Source organism: Macaca fascicularis, chromosome 6, assembly GCF_037993035.2.
Source record: "Macaca fascicularis isolate 582-1 chromosome 6, T2T-MFA8v1.1".
NCBI classification, from domain to species: Eukaryota; Metazoa; Chordata; class Mammalia; order Primates; family Cercopithecidae; genus Macaca; species Macaca fascicularis.
In genome coordinates this window covers 161,627,548-161,646,074 of record NC_088380.1, presented here as the reverse complement: position 1 = coordinate 161,646,074, position 18,527 = coordinate 161,627,548, and the positions used below count along the sequence as shown (strand labels likewise).

General features: G+C 45.4%; 1 protein-coding gene and 1 pseudogene across 5 annotated transcripts in view; one reads left to right on the top strand and one right to left on the bottom strand.

Moving 5' to 3' along the window:
* Positions 1-859: 859 nt before the first annotated feature.
* Positions 860-1,253, bottom strand: LOC107129980 (small nuclear ribonucleoprotein G pseudogene; annotated as a pseudogene).
* A 5,289-nt stretch (positions 1,254-6,542) lies between these two features.
* FAXDC2 (fatty acid hydroxylase domain containing 2) overlaps positions 6,543-18,527 on the top strand; it is a 31,639-nt gene continuing 19,654 nt past the window's right edge. For all 5 annotated transcript variants that reach the window (XM_073994646.1, XM_065546999.2, XM_073994645.1 and 2 more), the window contains exon 1: positions 6,543-6,679. The gene's annotated coding sequence lies outside the window, so the exon portion shown is untranslated. The remainder of the gene's footprint in view (positions 6,680-18,527) is intronic.

The window sequence follows — 18,527 nt, the reverse complement described above, 5'->3', positions numbered from 1 at the left end:
AGATTAAATAGTTAATAATTGGAAAAACACCGCGCACCAAGGAAGATACAAAAGAGCGTTCGATAAACGGCATGTCTCAGTTTGCTCTCTCTATAACAGTCGATTTGGGGCCGGGCGCGGTGACTCCCTGAGCCTGTAATCCCAGCACTTGGGGAGGCCGAGGCGGACAGATCACCTTAGGTCAGGAGTTCAACACTAGCCTGGCCAACATGACAAAACCCTGTCTCTACTAAATAATACAAAAATTAGCTGGGCGTGGTGGAGGGCACCTGTAATCCCAACTACTCTGGAGGCTGAGGCAGGGAGAATTGCTTGAACCTAGGAGGCGGAGGTTGCAGTGAGCCTAGATCGCGCCACTGCACTCCAGCCTGGGCAACAGAGCAAGACTCCGTCTCAAAAAAATAATAAACAGTGATTCGGTTGAGGAATACACTGATAAAGAAGGCAGGCAAGTTTCCCATTCACCAGTCAGTTCTGTGGGTTTCTAACGTGCTTTCGCCCACTTATAATTAGAGTCAGGAGAGGCTAGCACTGACAGGCAGGCAGTAGTCACATGAAAAGTGGCCTCCCCAGTCCTTTCTTGGAATTTTGTTTTTTCCTGTGGCACTGTGCCTGGTGTGTGTTAAAACAAACAGGAAACACCGTGTCCAGCCCCACCACCACCCCTCACCCAGAACTGGGTGCTCGTTTCTCAAATTATTGAAAACAAATATAAAGCAAGCATAGATGGATTGTATTTTAGGAGGAGCTGGAATGTTATTTTATTTTATTTTATTTTCACATTTAATAAGATTCTTCCACTTTAATGCATAAACCCTTTGATATCAGTGTCAACCAGGAAAATTCATGTTAGAAAAAATTGGAATGAGAGCTAATATTCTATATTCAGAACATTTGAGAAAGCATTTTTGACTATTACAAAAGTTTATTTAACAAAAAGTCTAATATGAAAATGTATATGACCTAATTTCCCTATGGAGAGAGGACATGGGTTTCTCTGCTCAACAGCCATTATTTATACTCGTTCCAAGGCTTCTAACATGATGTTACTATTTCCTCGTATTACCACCATTCCAATATTGTTCTGTTGCCCACTAGTTGCCATCTCCACACATTCATCTATCACAAGGTTCATAAAGGGATCAAATCACCGCAATATTCCTTGGACATGTCTGCCACCATTTAATTTCAATGATAACTTCTTGTCCATAAATTTTTTCAACTCGGGAGGGTGAGCTTTGCTCATGGCGTATACTCCGCGGGCTCACAGATGCCTTGGAACTGAATCTATTTTATTTTTTAGACAAGAGTCTCGCTCTGGCACCCAGACTGGAGTGCAGTGGTGCAATCTCTGCTCACTGCAAGCTCCGCCTCCAGGGTCCACGCCATTCTCCTGCCTCAGCCTCCAGAGTAGCTAGGACCACAGGCGCCCGCCACTGCGCCTGGCTAATTTTTTGTATTTTTTTTTAAGTAGAAAAGGGATTTCACCATGTTGGCCAGGATGGTCTCGATCTCCTGGCCTAGTGATCCACCCGCCTTAGCCTCCCAAAGTGCTGGGATTACAGGCATGAGCCACCGCGCCCGGCCTAGAGTGTTACCTTTTGAACATTGGATATGATGCTGTACTCATGGATATCGCAAACTTAGAATAATTTTCCAGAAGTCACTGCTTCCCAGTCGGAAGGAGGTCCCAAATGAATGAGACGGTAGTTGGAAAAGAATATATTCAGTGATATCATTTCATATTTGAGAAGAAAACTCTATTGCTTTTTGAGATGAGGGTCTTGCCACGTTATCCAGGCTGGTCTTGAATCCCTGGGCACCCAGGCTCAAGTAATCCTCCCCACTCAGCCTCCTGAGTACCTGGGATTACAGGTGCATGCCACTGCTCCTGGCCCCTACTGTTTTTGAGCTGCAAACTATAGAAAGTCAGGTTCCAACAAATCTCATTTGGGAGAGTATACGTTTTTGGTTTTTGGTGTTTTTTTGTTTGTTTGTTTTTTGAGATGAGTTTCGCTCTTGTTTCCCAGGCTGGAGTGCAATGGCCCGATCTTGGCTCACCGCAACCTCTGCCTCCCAAGTTCAAGCGATTCTCCTGCCTCAGCCTCCAAGTAGCTGGGATTACAGGCATGCGCCACCATGCCCAGCTGATACTGTATTTTTAACAGAGACGGGGTTTCTCCATGTTGGTCAGGCTGGTCTCGAACTGTCGACCTCAGGTGATCCGCCCGCCTTGGCCTCCTGAAGTGCTGGGATTACAGGCGTGAGCCACCGCGCCAGGTCTTCTCAATTTTCTTAAACTTATACTCTCCTGCCGGGTGCGGCGGCTCACGCCTGTAATCCCAGCACTTTGGGAGGCTGAGGTGGGCGGATCACGAGCTCAGAAGATAGAGACCATGGTGGAACCCCTTCTCTACTAAAAATACAAAAAAAATTAGCTGAGTGTGGTGGCGCACGCCTATAATCCCAGCTACTCGGGAGGCTGAGGCAGGAGAATCGCTTGAACTTGGGAGGTGTAGGTTGCAGTATGCCGAGATCGCGCCGCTGCACTCCAGCCTGGCGACAGAGAGCGAGATTCCGTCTCAAAAAGAAAAAAAGAAAATTGAGAAACACTAGTTATAAAATGAATGGGACCCCTTAAGAACCACACAGCTGTCCAGGCGCGCTGGCTCACGCCTGCGAGGCGGGCGGATCATGAGGTCAGGAGATTGAGACCATCCTGGCTAACGCGATGAAACCGCGTCTCTACTAAAAATACACAAAATTAGCCAGGCGTGGTGGCAGGCGACTGTAGTCCCAGATACTCCGGAGGCTGAGGCAGCAGAATGGTGTGAACCCGGCAGGCGGAGCTTACAGTGAGCTGAGATCATGCCACTGCACTCCAGTCTGGGCGGCACTGCCAGACTCTGTCTAAAAAAAAAAAAAAAAAAACCGCTGATGTCTGATGTCTGATAACAGGAAGACCAATCAAGCTTTCCCATTATTCCCAACTCAGATCTGCATTCTCCCAGGCTCTCAAGGTCTCTCCTCAGGAACACTTCGTTTCAAGGAGATCAACCAGGAGGATTGAGCAATTCCTTGAAGATAGGATGGAGAGGCCGGGCATGGTGGCTCATGCCTGTAATCCCAGAACTTTGGGAGGCCAAGGAGGGTGGATCTCCTGAGGACAGGAGTTAAAAACCACCCTGGCCAACATGGTGAAACCCAGTCTCTACAAAAATTAGCCAGGCATGACGGCAGGTGCCTGTAATCCGAGCTACTCAGGAGGCTGAGGCAAGACAGTCGCTTGAAACTGGGAGGTGGAGTTTGCAGTGGGTCAAGATCACACCATGGCACTCCAGCCTAGGCAACAGAGCCAGACTCCATTTCAAAAAAAAAAAAAAAAAAGATAGGATGGAGAGAACACCCAGGAAGACTGCAGACCTTCTCACTAGAGGGATGCTCTTCTCTCTAAGGCTTGCTCAGCAATCAACTATTTACTGAAGACCAGTGTTACTAGTGCCAGAGTTATTACTCCCATGGAAATACATAAAGACCCTATATGAAAATTATTGTAGGAAAAAAGTACCTACTACTCCAGGGAGTGTTGACCACTTAAGCTAAAAAAGTTCAAGAGGAAAAGAATTAGGCTGGGCACAATGGCTCACACCTGTAATCTTAGCACTTTGGGAGGCTAAAGCACTTTGGAAGGCTGAGGCAGGAGGATCACTTGAGGCGAGGATTTTGGGACAAGACTGGACAACATAGCAACACCCCATATCTTAAAAAAAAAGAGAGAGAGAGAGAGAAAAGAACTGGAGACACAATACTTGACAGAAACAGGAAGGAAATTCTGGGTGAGAGGATTAGCGTAAGCAAAGATATGGACATAGAGACAATAGGAAATAGGAAAAAAAGTTTCTGCACATCATAGTTAGTGAAAAATAAATGTTTGCACATGACAGTGATGCTTGGCATTAGAAAGTAGGAAGGAAGCTAGGCACAGTGAATCATACCTGTAATTCAGCAATTTGGGAGACTGAGGCAGGAGGATTGCTTGAGTCAGGAGTTCAAGACCAGCCTGGGCAACATAGCCAGACTCTGTCTCTACAAAAAAAATTTTTTTTAATTAGTGGGGCATGGTGGTATGTTCCTGTAGTCCAACTGCTTGGGAGGATCTGAGGCCAGAAAGTTGAGACTGCAGTGAGCCATAGTTGAGCCATTGCACTCCAGCCTGGGTGACAGAGTGAAACCCTGTGTCTAAAGAAATTTTTTTTTTTTGAGACAGAGTCTCGCTCTGTTGGTTGCCCAGGCTGGAGTGCAGTGGTGCAATCTCGGCTCACTGCAACCTCTGCCTCCTGGGTTCAAGCAATTCTCCTGCCTCAGCCTCCCAAGTAGCTGGGACTACAGGCGCCCATCATCACGCCTGGCTAATTTTCGTATTTTTAGTACAGATGGGGTTTCACTGTGCTAGCCAGGATGGTCTCGATCTCCTGACAGGGAGATTTATTTATTTATTTATTTATTTTTATTTATTTTAGAGACAGGGCCTCATTATGTTGCCCAGGCTGGTCCCTAACTCCTGGGCTTAAGAAATCCTCCTGCCAGGTCAGGCACAGTGGCTCATGCCTGTAGTCCCAGCACTTTGGGAGACTGAGGCGGGCAGATCACGAGGTCAGGAGTTTAAGACCAGCCTGGCCAATATGGTGAAACCCCATCTCTACTAAAAAAAAAAATACAAAAATTAGCCGGGCGTGGTGGCACTACTCAGGAGGCTGAGGCAGAAGAATCGCTTGAACCTGGGAGGCAGAGGTTGCAGTTAGCCATGATCATGCCATTACACTCCAGCCTGGGTGACAGAGCGAGACTCCATCTCAAAAAATTAAAAAAAAGAAATCCTCTTGCCCCAGCCTTCCAAAGATTGCTGAGATTACAGGCATGAGCCACTGCTCCCAGCATTTTTTTTGTTTTGTTTTTTAGAGACAGGCAGGGTCCCACTCTGTCAGTCAGGTTGGAGTGCGGTGGCACAATCATAGCTTACTGCAGACTCCAACTCCTGGGCTCAAGCCATTCTCCCACCTCAGCCTCCTGAGTAGCTGGGATAACAGACATGTGCCAGTAAGCTAATTTTTTTTTTTTTTTTTTTTTTTTTTTTTTTGAGACGGAGTCTCGCTCTGTCGCCCAGGCTGGAGTGCAGTGGCGCTATCTCGGCTCACTGCAAGCTCCGCCTCCCGGGTTTACGCCATTCTCCTGCCTCAGCCTCCCGAGTAGCTGGGACTACAGGCGCCCGCCACCTCGCCCGGCTAATTTTTTTTTTTGTATTTTTAGTAGAGACGGGGTTTCATTGTGTTAGCCAGGATGGTCTCGATCTCCTGACCTCGTGATCCGCCCGTCTCGGCCTCCCAAAGTGCTGGGATTACAGGCTTGAGCCACCGCGCCCGGCCTAATTTTTTTGTATACGTAGTAGAAATGGGGTTTTGCTATGTTGTCCAGGCTGGTCTCAAACTCTTGGCCTCAAGTGATCCTCCCGTCTTGGTCTTCCAAAGTGCTGAGATTATATGCATGAGCTGCCGTGCCCAGCCAAGTTTCTGAGTTTTGTTTATTTTGGAAGGAGTCTTCCTATGTTGCCCAGGCTGGTCTCAAATACCTGGGCTCAAGCGATCCTCCGACCTCAGTCTCCCAAATAGCTGGGACTACAGGTGAGCACCACCATGCCCAGCCAATCTCCATGTTTGATTGTTAAGTGGAAAAAGCAAAGTGCACAACAAACATACTATGGAGCTGTTGCTAAAGGAGAAGCACAAGGCCTACACATGTTTTTATTTACATATGTAAGCTCTGGAAGGATATACAAAAATCTGGTCACAGGGGTTGCCTCTTGGGAGGAAAAAAAGGGGACTGAGGAGAAATAAAAAGACTTTTCATTGTACATTCTTTTGACCCTATTGTATTTTATATCATTTGCACATTTATTTAAAAATAGTTTTCAGAAATTTAAAAGCAGCTCTTTTTCTAAAGTGCTCTTCACTTCATGTCATGGGTCCTGTATCCTAAGTTCCCCTATTTCAATCACAGTGCAAATTCACCCTTCATAGGCGTGCCTTTCCCGCATCTAGACTCACTAGAAATAGCTGATGTATCTCTCCTCCCTTGCCTGCCCTCCACAGGAAGAGAAGCAATGAAAAAAAAGAAAATGAGATCCTCTGGTCTCTGTCACCTTTTTATCAACTTGTACTACCTGCCATTATCTGACATCCACATCTTTTCTTGAATCTGCCTCCTCCTATGGGACAGCAACATTTTCTTAAGTTGCAGATGATGGAGAAAAAAAATTTAAAGAAAAAAAGGGGGCAGGGGGAGGGAAGCCCAGAGTTTGGCCAAATGCACTTTTTTCAAGTTCTTGCTTGAGCTTAGATTTCCTTTCCGCTTTAAGGACATGCCCTCCGGAAAGAAGGGTGTTTTGTTTCCAGCCAACACGGAACCAAACTTTTTCATCACGTGCCTGGCCCAAGCCAGTACGCAGCTCTGTAATGAGATCACCATGGCCAACCTCCCACCCGAGCAAAAACAAGGTTAGCCGGCAGCACAGCGGCAGCACAGCGGCAGCAGCAGCCACCAAAGTGGGGGCTGAAAGGGAAGAGAACTTAGATTTGACCTGTGCAAGGACCACAGAGGAGCCTGGACACAGCCCACTGCTGAGGTAAGTGGGAACTACGGGGGAGGGGTGGTGTTTGCAAAGGTCAGGACATGTCCAAGTTCACTTAAAGTAAGGGCAAAACACACTCTTCCCACCTCCGCCACCATCCTGTCCTCTCTACTTATGTCAGGGTTAGATTTGCCTCCAGACAGTGTCCTAGGACATTTCTGTAGTGCAGTCGCCTCGTCTCTTACTAATGTCTGCATCCTCTGCCTGTGTTTGTACCATCTACCTCCTCAGTAGTCTAATTTTGCTAGCAATTGACAGGTGATTGTAATGGACAAGTAATTGTTTGACTTTAAAACCATGTAAAGGAGCAACTCATAAGTCAGAACTCAAATGAGAGACAGAACAAACTGGAAGAGACTGTTGGGAAGCAACTGTTGCCTAATTGCTTCTCACCTCTAATCTGCCATCACCTGGAAGGTAGGGGGCAAAATACAACAGTTTTAAAGTCTCTGGATAGATGTGTGGGCTATGAGCTAGACAAGTAGGTCGAAACTCTTTTGATGCAACATATACTTGGATTTACCGACAGTGACTCCAGTTGTTACATCGTTAGTGGCTTGATAGTACCTATGGAAACACTCCACGAAGGTTATTGGGTAAAGGGCATACAGTAAGGTGTGTAGATGGAGATGAACAATAGAACAGTGGCTTTCCAGGTGCTCCTTATAGGCCCTTTGGGGCTTAAGGCAAGCAAGATAAGATGCCGATTTGTGGGTTGCTTCAGTTTAATGTGCAATTCCAATTAAATTTCTTTGAGTGGGATATACAGATTCGATTCAATTTGCTAAAACACAAATGCACTAAGCATCAGCTTCTAACTTTACTTAGGAAAGTAATTAGCACAAGGGAATGGCGCTAAAATGTTCAATAGCAAAAGTTGGACACTTTTTGAGGGCAAAAAGCAATGCTTTTGATTCGTGTATCTCTTATTCGACAAATCCTTCTTGAGTATCTGCTACATGCCAGGCTTGGGCTTGATTCCGTGGATCTCATGGTAAACAAGACAGGCAGGTTCTCGGCCTCATGGACATGCAATCAAGCAGAACAGTAAGCGCAAAGTGTGCGAGTATCATGCAGCAAAAGGAGTGAAGAGAGTATACTAAAACTGGCCCATGGGAATCATTTTTAACCTTTCCTTTCATGCATTTCATCTTCTGTTTTTGTTTCTGTTTTTTGTTTTTTGAGATGGAGTCTCACTCTGTCACCCAGGCTGGAGTGCAGTGGCGCAATTTTGGCTCACTGCAACCTCTACCTCCTGGGTTCAAATGATTCTCCTGCCTCAGCCCCCCAAGTAGGTGGGATTACAGGTGCCTGCCACCACACCCGGCTAATTTTTGTATTTTTAGTAGAGATGGGGTTTCACCATGTTGGCCAGGCTGGTCTCCAACTCCTGACCTCAGGTGATCCAGCCACCTCGGCCTCCCAAAGTGCTGGGATTACAGGCATGAGCCAACGTGCCCAGCTGCATTTAATCTTTATTTTATTTTATTTTTTTCTTTTTCGGAGGCAGACTCTCGCTCCAGCGCCCAGGCTGGAGTGCAGTGGTGTGATCTTGGCTCACTGCAACCTCCGCCTCCCAGGTTCAAGTGATTCTTCTGTCTCAACCTCCAGAGTAGCTGGGATTACAGGTGGGCACCACCACACCCAGTTAATTTTTGTATTTTAGTAGAGACGGAGTTTCACCATGTTGGCCAGGCTGGTCTCAAACTCCTGACCTCAGGTGATCCGCCCACCTCGACCTTCCAAAATGCTGGGATTACTTACGTGAGCCACCGCTCCCGGCCGCATTTCATCTTCTTAAATGAATATCGGCCACTCTGTCTTCTATATAAGCCTCAGATTAGTACAGATGTTGAGTCATAGCAGCTCCTCAAAACCCTCTTCACCAGAGGCTTTAAGCTGTGTAATTACATTACAGGTCAGTCTCAGCCCTGGAGGCCGACTGCTCAGCTTTTTCCTAGCATGCAGTCTGAGAGCAGAGGCTGAAGTAAGGGGAGTTCTAATCTTTGGGACAGTTGCCCTCTCCCTGTGTCATTTCTTATGAAATAGAATTTATGCTATTCCCAAAATACGTACAGCACTAGGCAAAGTGTTAAGAAGCCTAGATTTTGCCAGAAACCATGTGGAGTTTGGAGCAAGTCACTTCTACTATCTAGGACTTCCTCCTTAGCTTATAAAATGGAAGGGGTAAGCCAGATGAACATGAGGTCTTTTTTTTCCCCCTTTAAGAGTAAATTGTCTCAATAATTTTACAAGATATTTACAAAATAATACACTTTCACATAAAGGTGATGCATTTATATTTATAAAATAGGAACATTCATCAATCATGCAGAATATCTAGGAAACAAGAATATGAAAGAAAATCTGGGTCGGGCACGGTGGCTTATGCCTGTAATCCCAGCACTTTGGGAGGCCGAGGTGGGCATATCACCTGAGGTCAGGAGTTCTAGACCAGCCTGGCCAACATGGTGAAACCCCGTCTCTACTAAAAATACAAAAAATTAGCCAGGTGTGGTGGGGGTGGGTGCCTGTAATCCCAGCTACTTGGGAGGCTGAGGCAGGAGAATCGCTTGAACCCGGGAGGCGGAGGCTGCAGTAAGCCAAAGTCATGCCATTGCACTCCAGCCTGGGCAACATGAGTGAGACTCCATCTCGAAAAAAAAAAAAAAAAAAGAAAGAAAATCTGAAAGAGTTGGGCTGCAGATAAATAAAACTCAAGATTAAACCATCTGTATTCCTTCCAGCTTCACTTTATTCCTATGTCCTTTACTCAGATTCTTGAGGTTGTAAACATTAGCTATAGCTTCACTGTGTCATTTATCTAGATTGGGGATTCCTTAATAAAAAGCCTGCATAATGAGAATCATCTGCTTTCAACAAAACCACATAGGCAGGGCAGAGTGGCTCACGCCTGGAATCCCAGCACTTTGGGAGACCAAGATCGCTTGAGCCCAAGGGTCTAAGACCAGCTTGGGCAACATAGGGAGATCCCACCTTTACAAACATTTTTTAAAAATTCACCGCCGACATGGTGGCACAGACCTGTAGTCCCAGTTACTCAGGGGACTGAGGTGGGAGGATCACTGGAGCATAGAAGATTGAGGCTACGGTGAGCTATGATTGAGCCATTGCACTTCAGTCTGGGCAACAGAGCAAGATGTTATCTCTAAAAAATAAATAAAATCCTTGGTTCACACTAAAAAACAAACAAACAAACAAAAAACCAGAACCACACCAAAAAGCATCTAATTTGCTACTAGGGAGGCTGAGGCAGGAGGATCACCTGACCCCAGGAAGTCGAGGCTGCAGTGAATCATGACTGGGTCACTGCACTCCAGCCTGGGTAACCGAGTGAAACCCTGTCTCAAAATAAATAAATAAATAAAATTTGGATAAACTCACAATAGATATCAAATTCACATTAAGGGAGTATCTATTCATTGTTGTAAAATATTAGAATCTTTGGCCAGGCATGGTGGCTCATGCCTATAATCCCAACACTTTGGGAGGCTGAGGTGGGAACATCACTTGAACCCAGGAGTTTGATACCAGCCTGGGCAAAGTAGTGAGACCCCGTCTCTAAAAATTAAAAAAAATAAATAAATGTTTTAAAAATCTTTACTTTTAGTGCACTTCATTTCTTTCTGTCCTCTGAATGTATTCCATTTTAAAATAAGTATGCCATTATCCTCCTTTCTCTGGAAAATCAAAGTTATACGATTTTATAAAATAGGGCAAAAAGCATGTCTTATTCATCTTTCTATCCCCTGTGCCTAGCATTGTCTCTGGCATGTGATAAATATTTCTTGAAAGAATAATTAGTATTTTAGAGAAAACCTGTCCTTTGGTATTAAAACACACACACACACACACGTGTGCGCACACGCACACACATACACACTATCTAGTTCACTATTCATGGCTAATACAAGCCAATCTCATTCTTTTGTGTCCCTTTCAATCCCTGACACTTAACCCTGTGTTCATCAATATCAATGTATTCTATACTTTTGTAGTCTCAGTTGGTATAATGAGCACTGAATTCAAGTTCTGCCACTAAATATGTGTCCAGGCCAGGCGCAGCGGCTCACGCCTGTAATCCCAACACTTTGGGAAGCCGAGGCAGGCAGATCGTGAGGTCAAAAGATTGAGACCATCCTGGCCAACACGGAGAAACCACGTCTCTACTAAAAAAAAAAAAAAAAAAAAATGACCATCCTGGTTAACACCGTGAAACCCCGTCTCTACTAAAAATACAAAAAAATTAGCCAGGCGAGGTGGCGGGCGCCTGTAGTCCCAGCTACTCGGGAGGCTGAGACAGGAGAATGGCGTGAACCCGGGAGGGAGCTTGCAGTGAGCCAAGATCGCGCCACTGCACTCCAGCCTGGGTGACAGAGTGAGACTCTGTCTCAAAAAAAAAAAAAACAAAAAAAAAACAAAAAAACAAAAATTAGCTGGACTTGGTGATGCATGCCTGTAATCCCAGCTACTCAGGAGGCTGAAGCAGGAGAATTGCTTGAACCCGGGAGGCAGAGGATGCAGTGAGCCGAGATCACACCACTGCACTCCAGCCTGCCAACAGAGTAAGACTGCATCTTAAAAAAAAAAAAAATAGGTGTTCAGTTGGAAGCCAAATACTGAATATCTCTGCACCTCCACTTCTTCAGATAGGTAATGGAGGCATCTGAATAGATGAGCTCTAATACGACTTCCAGTTTTTTTGTTTTTTGTTTTTTGTTTTTTGTTTTTTGAGAGTCTTGCTCTGTGGCCCAGGTTGGAGCATAAGCCACCACATCTGGCTAATTTTTTTAATATTAATATTTTGTGGATACAGGGCTCCCTGTGTTTCCCAGACTGACTCAAGCAATCCTCCCGCTTCAGCCTCTCAAAGTGCTGGGATGACAGGCGTGAGCCACCATGCCCAGTCCAACTTCTAGTTCTTAAGACGGCACACTTCAAAAGGTAGAAAAAAAGAATTAGTCAAGTCAGAGAAAGTAATGACTATGGTACTTCAGTGTATTAGTAAATGTTGTTGCTAGTTTTATTGCCAAAATTTCTAACTTGAACACTATCATTAGCAAAGAGTGTTAAGGAGCTTCTTTGGGTGAAGACCCATCTGCCTACCATGTTTGAGGTCTCCCCTAGAACCTTTCTGACTGACCATGTTCATGTAAAACTGAAAACACGTCCTCAGGCAGGCGGAGAGGCACAGAAAGCAAGCTGCTTTGGCATAAAATATTCAGCAGAACAATACAGTTGGAGGACTCAGTACCTAGATAAGTATCTCTGGAGATGGCATATGGCCATATTGGCATAACTAAAGAATAAATGACATGTCAGGAAATGCTTCGTTGGTTCTAATGAAATGAGATGTCAACAGATAAATGCTGCTGCTCTTACAGCCAAGAAGCATTCCCACGACCAGAAAGTAAGCAATCATTTTCCCTTTGGCCAGAAGGCGTACGTGGAGCATAGGAGTCCAGTGTCAAACATACTTATCAGCCCCTAATCACTCAGTCTCAGCAATACCCAGTTTCCATAACATGGACACAGTGGGCGTGATCAGCACTCTGCCCTGTAGAGTGAACCAGAGCTGCCTTCTTCCAGAGCCAAGATCTTATTGTACTGACAGTCATCTAGTTCCTCTTGGTTTTTGTTTTTAATTGCAATATCTGATTCTGTTTCTTTATACTTTATACCCAGCCTGTATGTCAAAAGGGTTTGAGGTAGCTTCCAATAAAAGGATATATAGAACAGCTTCAAATAAATAAAAACTGGTAAGAAACCATCAGACAATAACCTATATCATTTTGGTGGGGAAGGTGTGATTTGTAGAGAAAATAAACAGGTGCTTTAAAAAGAGGGGTAAAAATGGATTATCCAATTTTCTTTGCACACCATAAGAAAGCATACCACTTCTTCCAAAGAGGAAAAACTTCTATGCACTTATTCTTTTTTGGTCTTTATCTGCTCAGTCTCTATGTGTACTTCTTTTTTTTTTTTTTTTTTTTTTTTTTTTGGAGGCAGGGTCTGGCTCTGTCATCCAGGCAGGAGTGCAGTGATGCAATCACAGCTCATTGCAACCTCCACCTCCCCAGCTCAAGTGATCTTCCCACCTAATCTTTTTTAATTTTTTGAAGAGACAGGGTCTCACTATGTTGTCCAGGCTGGTCTTTTTTTTTTTTTTTTTTTTTTGAGACAGAGTTTTACTCTGTTGCCCAGGCTGGAGTGCAGTGGCGTAATCTCAACTCACTACAGCCTCCACTTCCCAGGTTCAAGCAATTTTCCTGTCTCAGCCTCCCAGTAGCTGGGATTACAGGTGCCCACCACCATGCCCAGCTAATTTTTGTATTTTTACTATAAGTAGGGTTGTGCCATGTTGGCCAGGCTGGTCTTGAACTCCTGACCTCAAACAATCCACCCACCTTGGCCTCCAAAGTGCTCGGATTACAGGCATGAGCCACTGCACCCGACCCCAGACTGGTCTTAAACTCCCAGGTTTAAGCAATCCTCCTGCCTTGGCCTCCCAAAGTGCTGGGAATACAGGCATGAGCCACCCTGCCCAGCCATACTTAACTTCTTTATTGGAATCATCTTCTGTATCCTCATAAAAAGTATACTGCTTCTTCTTAACAACTAAATAATGGAGTAGGGAATGTCGTCAATGGCTATTTTGGTATTCATGTGGCAGACTGTTAAATATTTTAAATATTTTTTTCTCTTCTATCTATCTTGTTTGTTTAACTATGGTCTGACTAAAAACAGCATTCTTCAGATAAGCTAAAATGCAGTCTGGGAAGAAAGTTCAGTTTTGAAGTTGGAGACCATGTATCCAAGAGCATGAAGAAAGCCTGGACACTGTCTTCCCTATAGAGATTTCTTGGTATACCAGATCTCCTGCCTGTCTAGTAGTTTCTTAGCTCTGGCCCAGACCTCTAGCCCAGTACTTTGGATATAAATTTCGGAATGATGAATATGTATCCAGACTGAGAGTTTTTCATTTTTGCATCTTCGGCAATTTCTACAGCTCCTTGCACATAGTAAGTTCATAAATGTTTTTGGAAGGAATGGATGAGCTCCTAAAGATCAAAGGCCATGTCTCATTTGCTTTGCAAGCTCTTAGCAAAGATAATGGAGTTGATAAGACAGGGAAAAGGCTAGGAGACTTGGACTTGTAAGTGAAGTTCCCTGTGGCATGGCATGGCAGAAATAGTTCTATAAGCTTGAAAAGCAAACAAACCAACCCCAATTCCTCTCTACTCCCTTCCCAAACAGGATAGTTATCTCAACAGGGTCAACAGAACCTTTTATACTTCCTACACTGAAGAGGAAAATCCACATTGACACGAAGGCTCTGCCTGTTTGCAGATGGTTTGCAGACATTTAGATCTCCCAAGTATTTCCCAAGTTGAGGTGTTTGTTTTGACACTTGGTTCCTTGTCATCAAAATATTTGAGCTGGGCCTGGTGGTTCATGCCTGTAATCCCAGTGCTTGGGAGACTGAGGCAGGAGGATCTCTTAAGCCCAGGAGTTAGAGACTAGCCTCAGCAACATAGCAAGACCCCATCTCTATTTTTTTTTTTTTTTTTTTTAAAGAGGGCTGGGTGCAGTGGCTCACACCTGTAATCGCAGCACTTTGGAAGGCCAAGGCAGGCAGATCATGAGGTAGGAGATCGAGACCATCCTGGCAAAAATGGTGAAACCCCGTCTCTAGTAAAAAAAAAAAAAAAAAAAAAAAAAAAAAAAAAAAAAAAATTAGCTGGGCGTGGTGGTGCGTGCCTGTAATCCCAGCTACTTGGGAGGCTGAGGCAGGAGAATTGCCTGAATCTGGGAGGCAGAGGTTACTGTGAGCCGATATGGCACCACTGCACTCCAGCGAGAGTGACAGAGCAAGACTCCGTCTCAAAAACAAAAAACAAAAAAAAAAAAACCACACAAACGGCAGGGCGCAGTGGCTCACATCTGTAATCTCAGCACTTTGGGAGGTCGAGGCGGGTGGATCACACAGTCAGGAGTTTGAGACCAGCCTGGCCAATATGGTGAAACTCCATCTCTACTTAAAAAAAAATACAAAAAAATTAGCTGGGCATGGTGGCATGCCTGTAATCTCAGCTACTAGGGAGGCTGAGGCAGAAGAATTGCAAGAACCCAGGAGGTGGAGGTTGCAGTGAGCCGAGATCGTGCTGCCACGCTCCAGCCAAGGTGAAAGAGTGAGACTCCATCTCAAAAAAAAAAAAAAAAAAAGGACACAAACAAACAAAAAGCATGGGGGGGGGAAATGAAACATTTGATAGGTTTAGCCCTAAAAGTACCTAACACCACTACCTCCCTTGTGCTTAATGATCCATGCTTTTTGGGACTCTGGACAGCAAAGTGCCAGGCTGAAAATGACCCAAGCCAGGCACAGTGGCTCATGCCTGTAATCCCAGCACTTTGGAAGGCCGAGGCAGGTGGATCACCTGAGGTCAGGAGTTCGAGACTGGCCTGGCCAACATGGCGAAACCCCGACTCTATTAAAAATACAAAAAATTAGCTGTGCGTGGTGGCAGGCCCCTGTAATCCCAGGTACTTGGGAGGCCGAGGCAGGATAATCGCTTGAACCAGGGAGGCGGAGGTTGCAGTGAGCCAAGATTGTGCCACTGCACTGCACTCCAGCCTGGGTGACAGAGTGAGACTGCCTCAAAAAAAAAAAAAAAAAAAAAAAGAATATGACCTTGCCTCATTCCAGAATCCTAGCACTGTGTGAAGGGCAGCTTCTCTGAAGGGACCCTTATCTACCTTGGAGATGCGGGCCAAACTCAGAATCGAGCCACAGGAACTGCTTAGGACAATGAGGGTGAAGAAAATAATTATTTAAAGAATAATTATTTGGAATCTTCATAAGCCCAATTTATTAACTAACATCTGTTGTCCTAGTTGTGGGGCAGGGGTGTTTACATAGGTTTAGGCTGAGACTTACCATCCTGAAATGCTTGCTCAGCTGTCCTGGAAGCTCAGGGGGTGCAGAATATGACTACAGAGCACCCTCTAACCCCCAAGTCCACAAAGGAATCCCAGCTGCCGTTCAGTATCAGAACCTGGAGTGAAGGAATGCCTGCAGCTGCACTCTACTAACTTTTCTTTTTCTGGTTTTCCCAGAACTTGCATTGAGGCAGAAACTGCACACTGACAAGCCACAGTAGTTTCCCTTGCTGTCAGTCAGGCAATGTTTGGGAAGGGAGCAGCAGAAGGGAGCGTGGGTAAAGCAGGCCTAGGAGTGTGGACAGGGCCCTGTATTATCTAGAGTGTCTGAAACCCATTCCCCTGCCTCCAGGTGGGGGTTAGGCCCACGCCACACCAAACATCCTGACGCCTTCTCTCAAGTCAGAGGCTGTCTCCCTGACAGGTATCCGATGTCTCGGTATTTCTCCCTGAGAGGCTCTTCCTCTAAGCTAACTGCACCCCTCCTACTGTAATGGGACTCACAGTGGTAATGATAAGCAGCTTGCTTATCACCTCCTTCTGGTGTCCTAACTCCTCGAACACTGAAAGACACTTTATAGGTCACCATTCCCTCTTCCTTTCTTCAGCCTAAGTAATCTGTAAAAAAATATGTGGGCTGGGCACAGTGGCTCATGCCTATAATCCTGGCACTTTGGGAGGCCAAGGTGGGAGGATCGCTTGAGCTCATGAATTTGAGATCAGTCTGGGCAATGTAGTGAGACCCTGTCTCTACAAAAAATACAAAAATTAGCTGGGTATGGTGGTTTGTGCCTGTAGGCTGTATTCCCAGCTACTCAGAAAGCTGAAGTGGGAGAATTGCTTGAGTCTGGGAGGCTTGAGGCTGGGAGGCAGAGGTTGCAGTGAGCCATGATCAGGCTACTGCACTCCAGCCTGGGCAACAGAGCAAGACCCTGTCTCAAAAAAAAAAAAAAAAAAGAAAAAGAAATGTGAATGAGGCTGGGCATGGTGGTGTACACCTGTAGTCCCAGCTACTCAGAAGGCTAAGGCAGGAGGATCCCTTGAGCCCAGGAGTTTGAGTCCAGCTTGGACACCATAGGGAGACCCCATCTCTTAAAAAAAATCAATTTAAAAAAAGGGTTCACGCCTGTAATTTCAACACTTTGGAAGGCTGAGGCAAGAGGATTGCTTGAAGCCAGGAGTTCAAGACCACCCTGGGCAACAAAGCAAGACCCCCATCTCCTGATTGTTAAAATAAAAATTAAAAAAATATGGGTCAAAGGGGAGCAGTTATTTCCTAAGGTCATAGGTGATAAACATGCATTTAGAATAATAAAACCAAGTACGATCATATACAAAACAATAAAACATCTGCAGAGATGGAAATAAGTGGCACAAAGTCCAGTTTGGAACTTGGGTCCTAAGTCTGGCTCTGCTACTTATCATCTGTAGACTCTGGGAGGTCACCTGCCTCTTCTTGTCTAGATTCTTTCATCCTTGTAACATGGCGGGACCAGATGATCTGTAGTGCTCGTCTCCAGCCAGGTTATGACACTATCTAATAGGGAAGGCCAATGGGATAACATGTGCTAGCTTCTCTGGACTGGTGTGCCTGCCTTGAATGCTGTGGTTGGGTCTGTGAGTTTAGTTAGGCTCAGGTGAAAGATGCTGGGAATGACAGGTGCTGTCTACAGGGATGACAGAGTGACGGAGGAGAATTCGTCATCTAAGTTTCAATTACTATTATTTAAATTTAAAATTTTTGAACAACTAGTACATTCATATGGTCCAAAATTTCAACCATATAAAAACAGAAAATATTTATTGCCAGTATTGTTTTTTGTTTGTTTGTTTGTTTGAGACAGGGTCTCACTCTGTTGTCCAGGCTGGATCAGTGGTGTGATCATGGCTCATTGCAGTCTCCGTCTCCCAAGCTCATGTGATCTTCCCAGTTCAGCCTCTCAGGTAGCTGGGACCACAGGCATGTGCTACCACACCTGGCTAATTGTTTTTTATTTTTTGTAGAGACAGGGTGTCTCTATGTTTGCCCAGGCTGGTCTTGAACTCCTGGACTCAAATGATCCTTTTGCCTTGGCCTCCCCAAGTGTTGGGAATACAGGTGTGGGCCACTGCACCTAGCCTCAGACGTATTTCTTTTCTCTTTTTTTGAGACGAAGTGTTGCTTTGTTGCCCAGGCTGGAGTGCAGTGGTGCAATCTCGGCTCACTGCAACCTCTACCTCCCAGGTTCAAGCGATTCTCCTGCCTCAGCCTCCTGAGTAGCTGGGACAACAGGCATGCATCACCATGCCTGGCTAATTTTTGTGTTTTTAGTAGAGATGGGGTTTTGCCATGTTGGCCAGGCTGGTCTTGAACTCCTGATCTCAGGTGATCCACTCACCTTGGCCTCCCAAAGTGCTGGGATTACAGACGTGAGCCACCTGTACCCGGCCCTCAGACATATTTTTTTTTTTTTTTTTTTTTTTTAGACGGAGTCTCGCTCTGTCGCCCAGGCTGGAGTGCAGTGGCCGGATCTCAGCTCACTGCAAGCTCCGCCTCCTGGGTTCACACCATTCTCCTGCCTCAGCCTCCTGAGTAGCTGGGACTACCGGCGCCTGCCACCTCGCCCGGCTAGTTTTTTGTATTTTTTAGTAGAGACGGGGTTTCACCATGTTAGCCAGGATGGTCTCGATCTCCTGACCTCGTGATCCACCCGTCTCGGCCTCCCAAAGTGCTGGGATTACAGGCTTGAGCTACCGCGCCCGGCCAGACATATTTCTAATGATTGTCCTTCTAGCCAATTCTTGTTAGGCTGCATTTTTAAATGAGGTTAATGCCTGATATTCATATTCTTTTTCTTTTCCATAGAACTGTTGATTGGTTTCCGAAAAATCTTGGTTC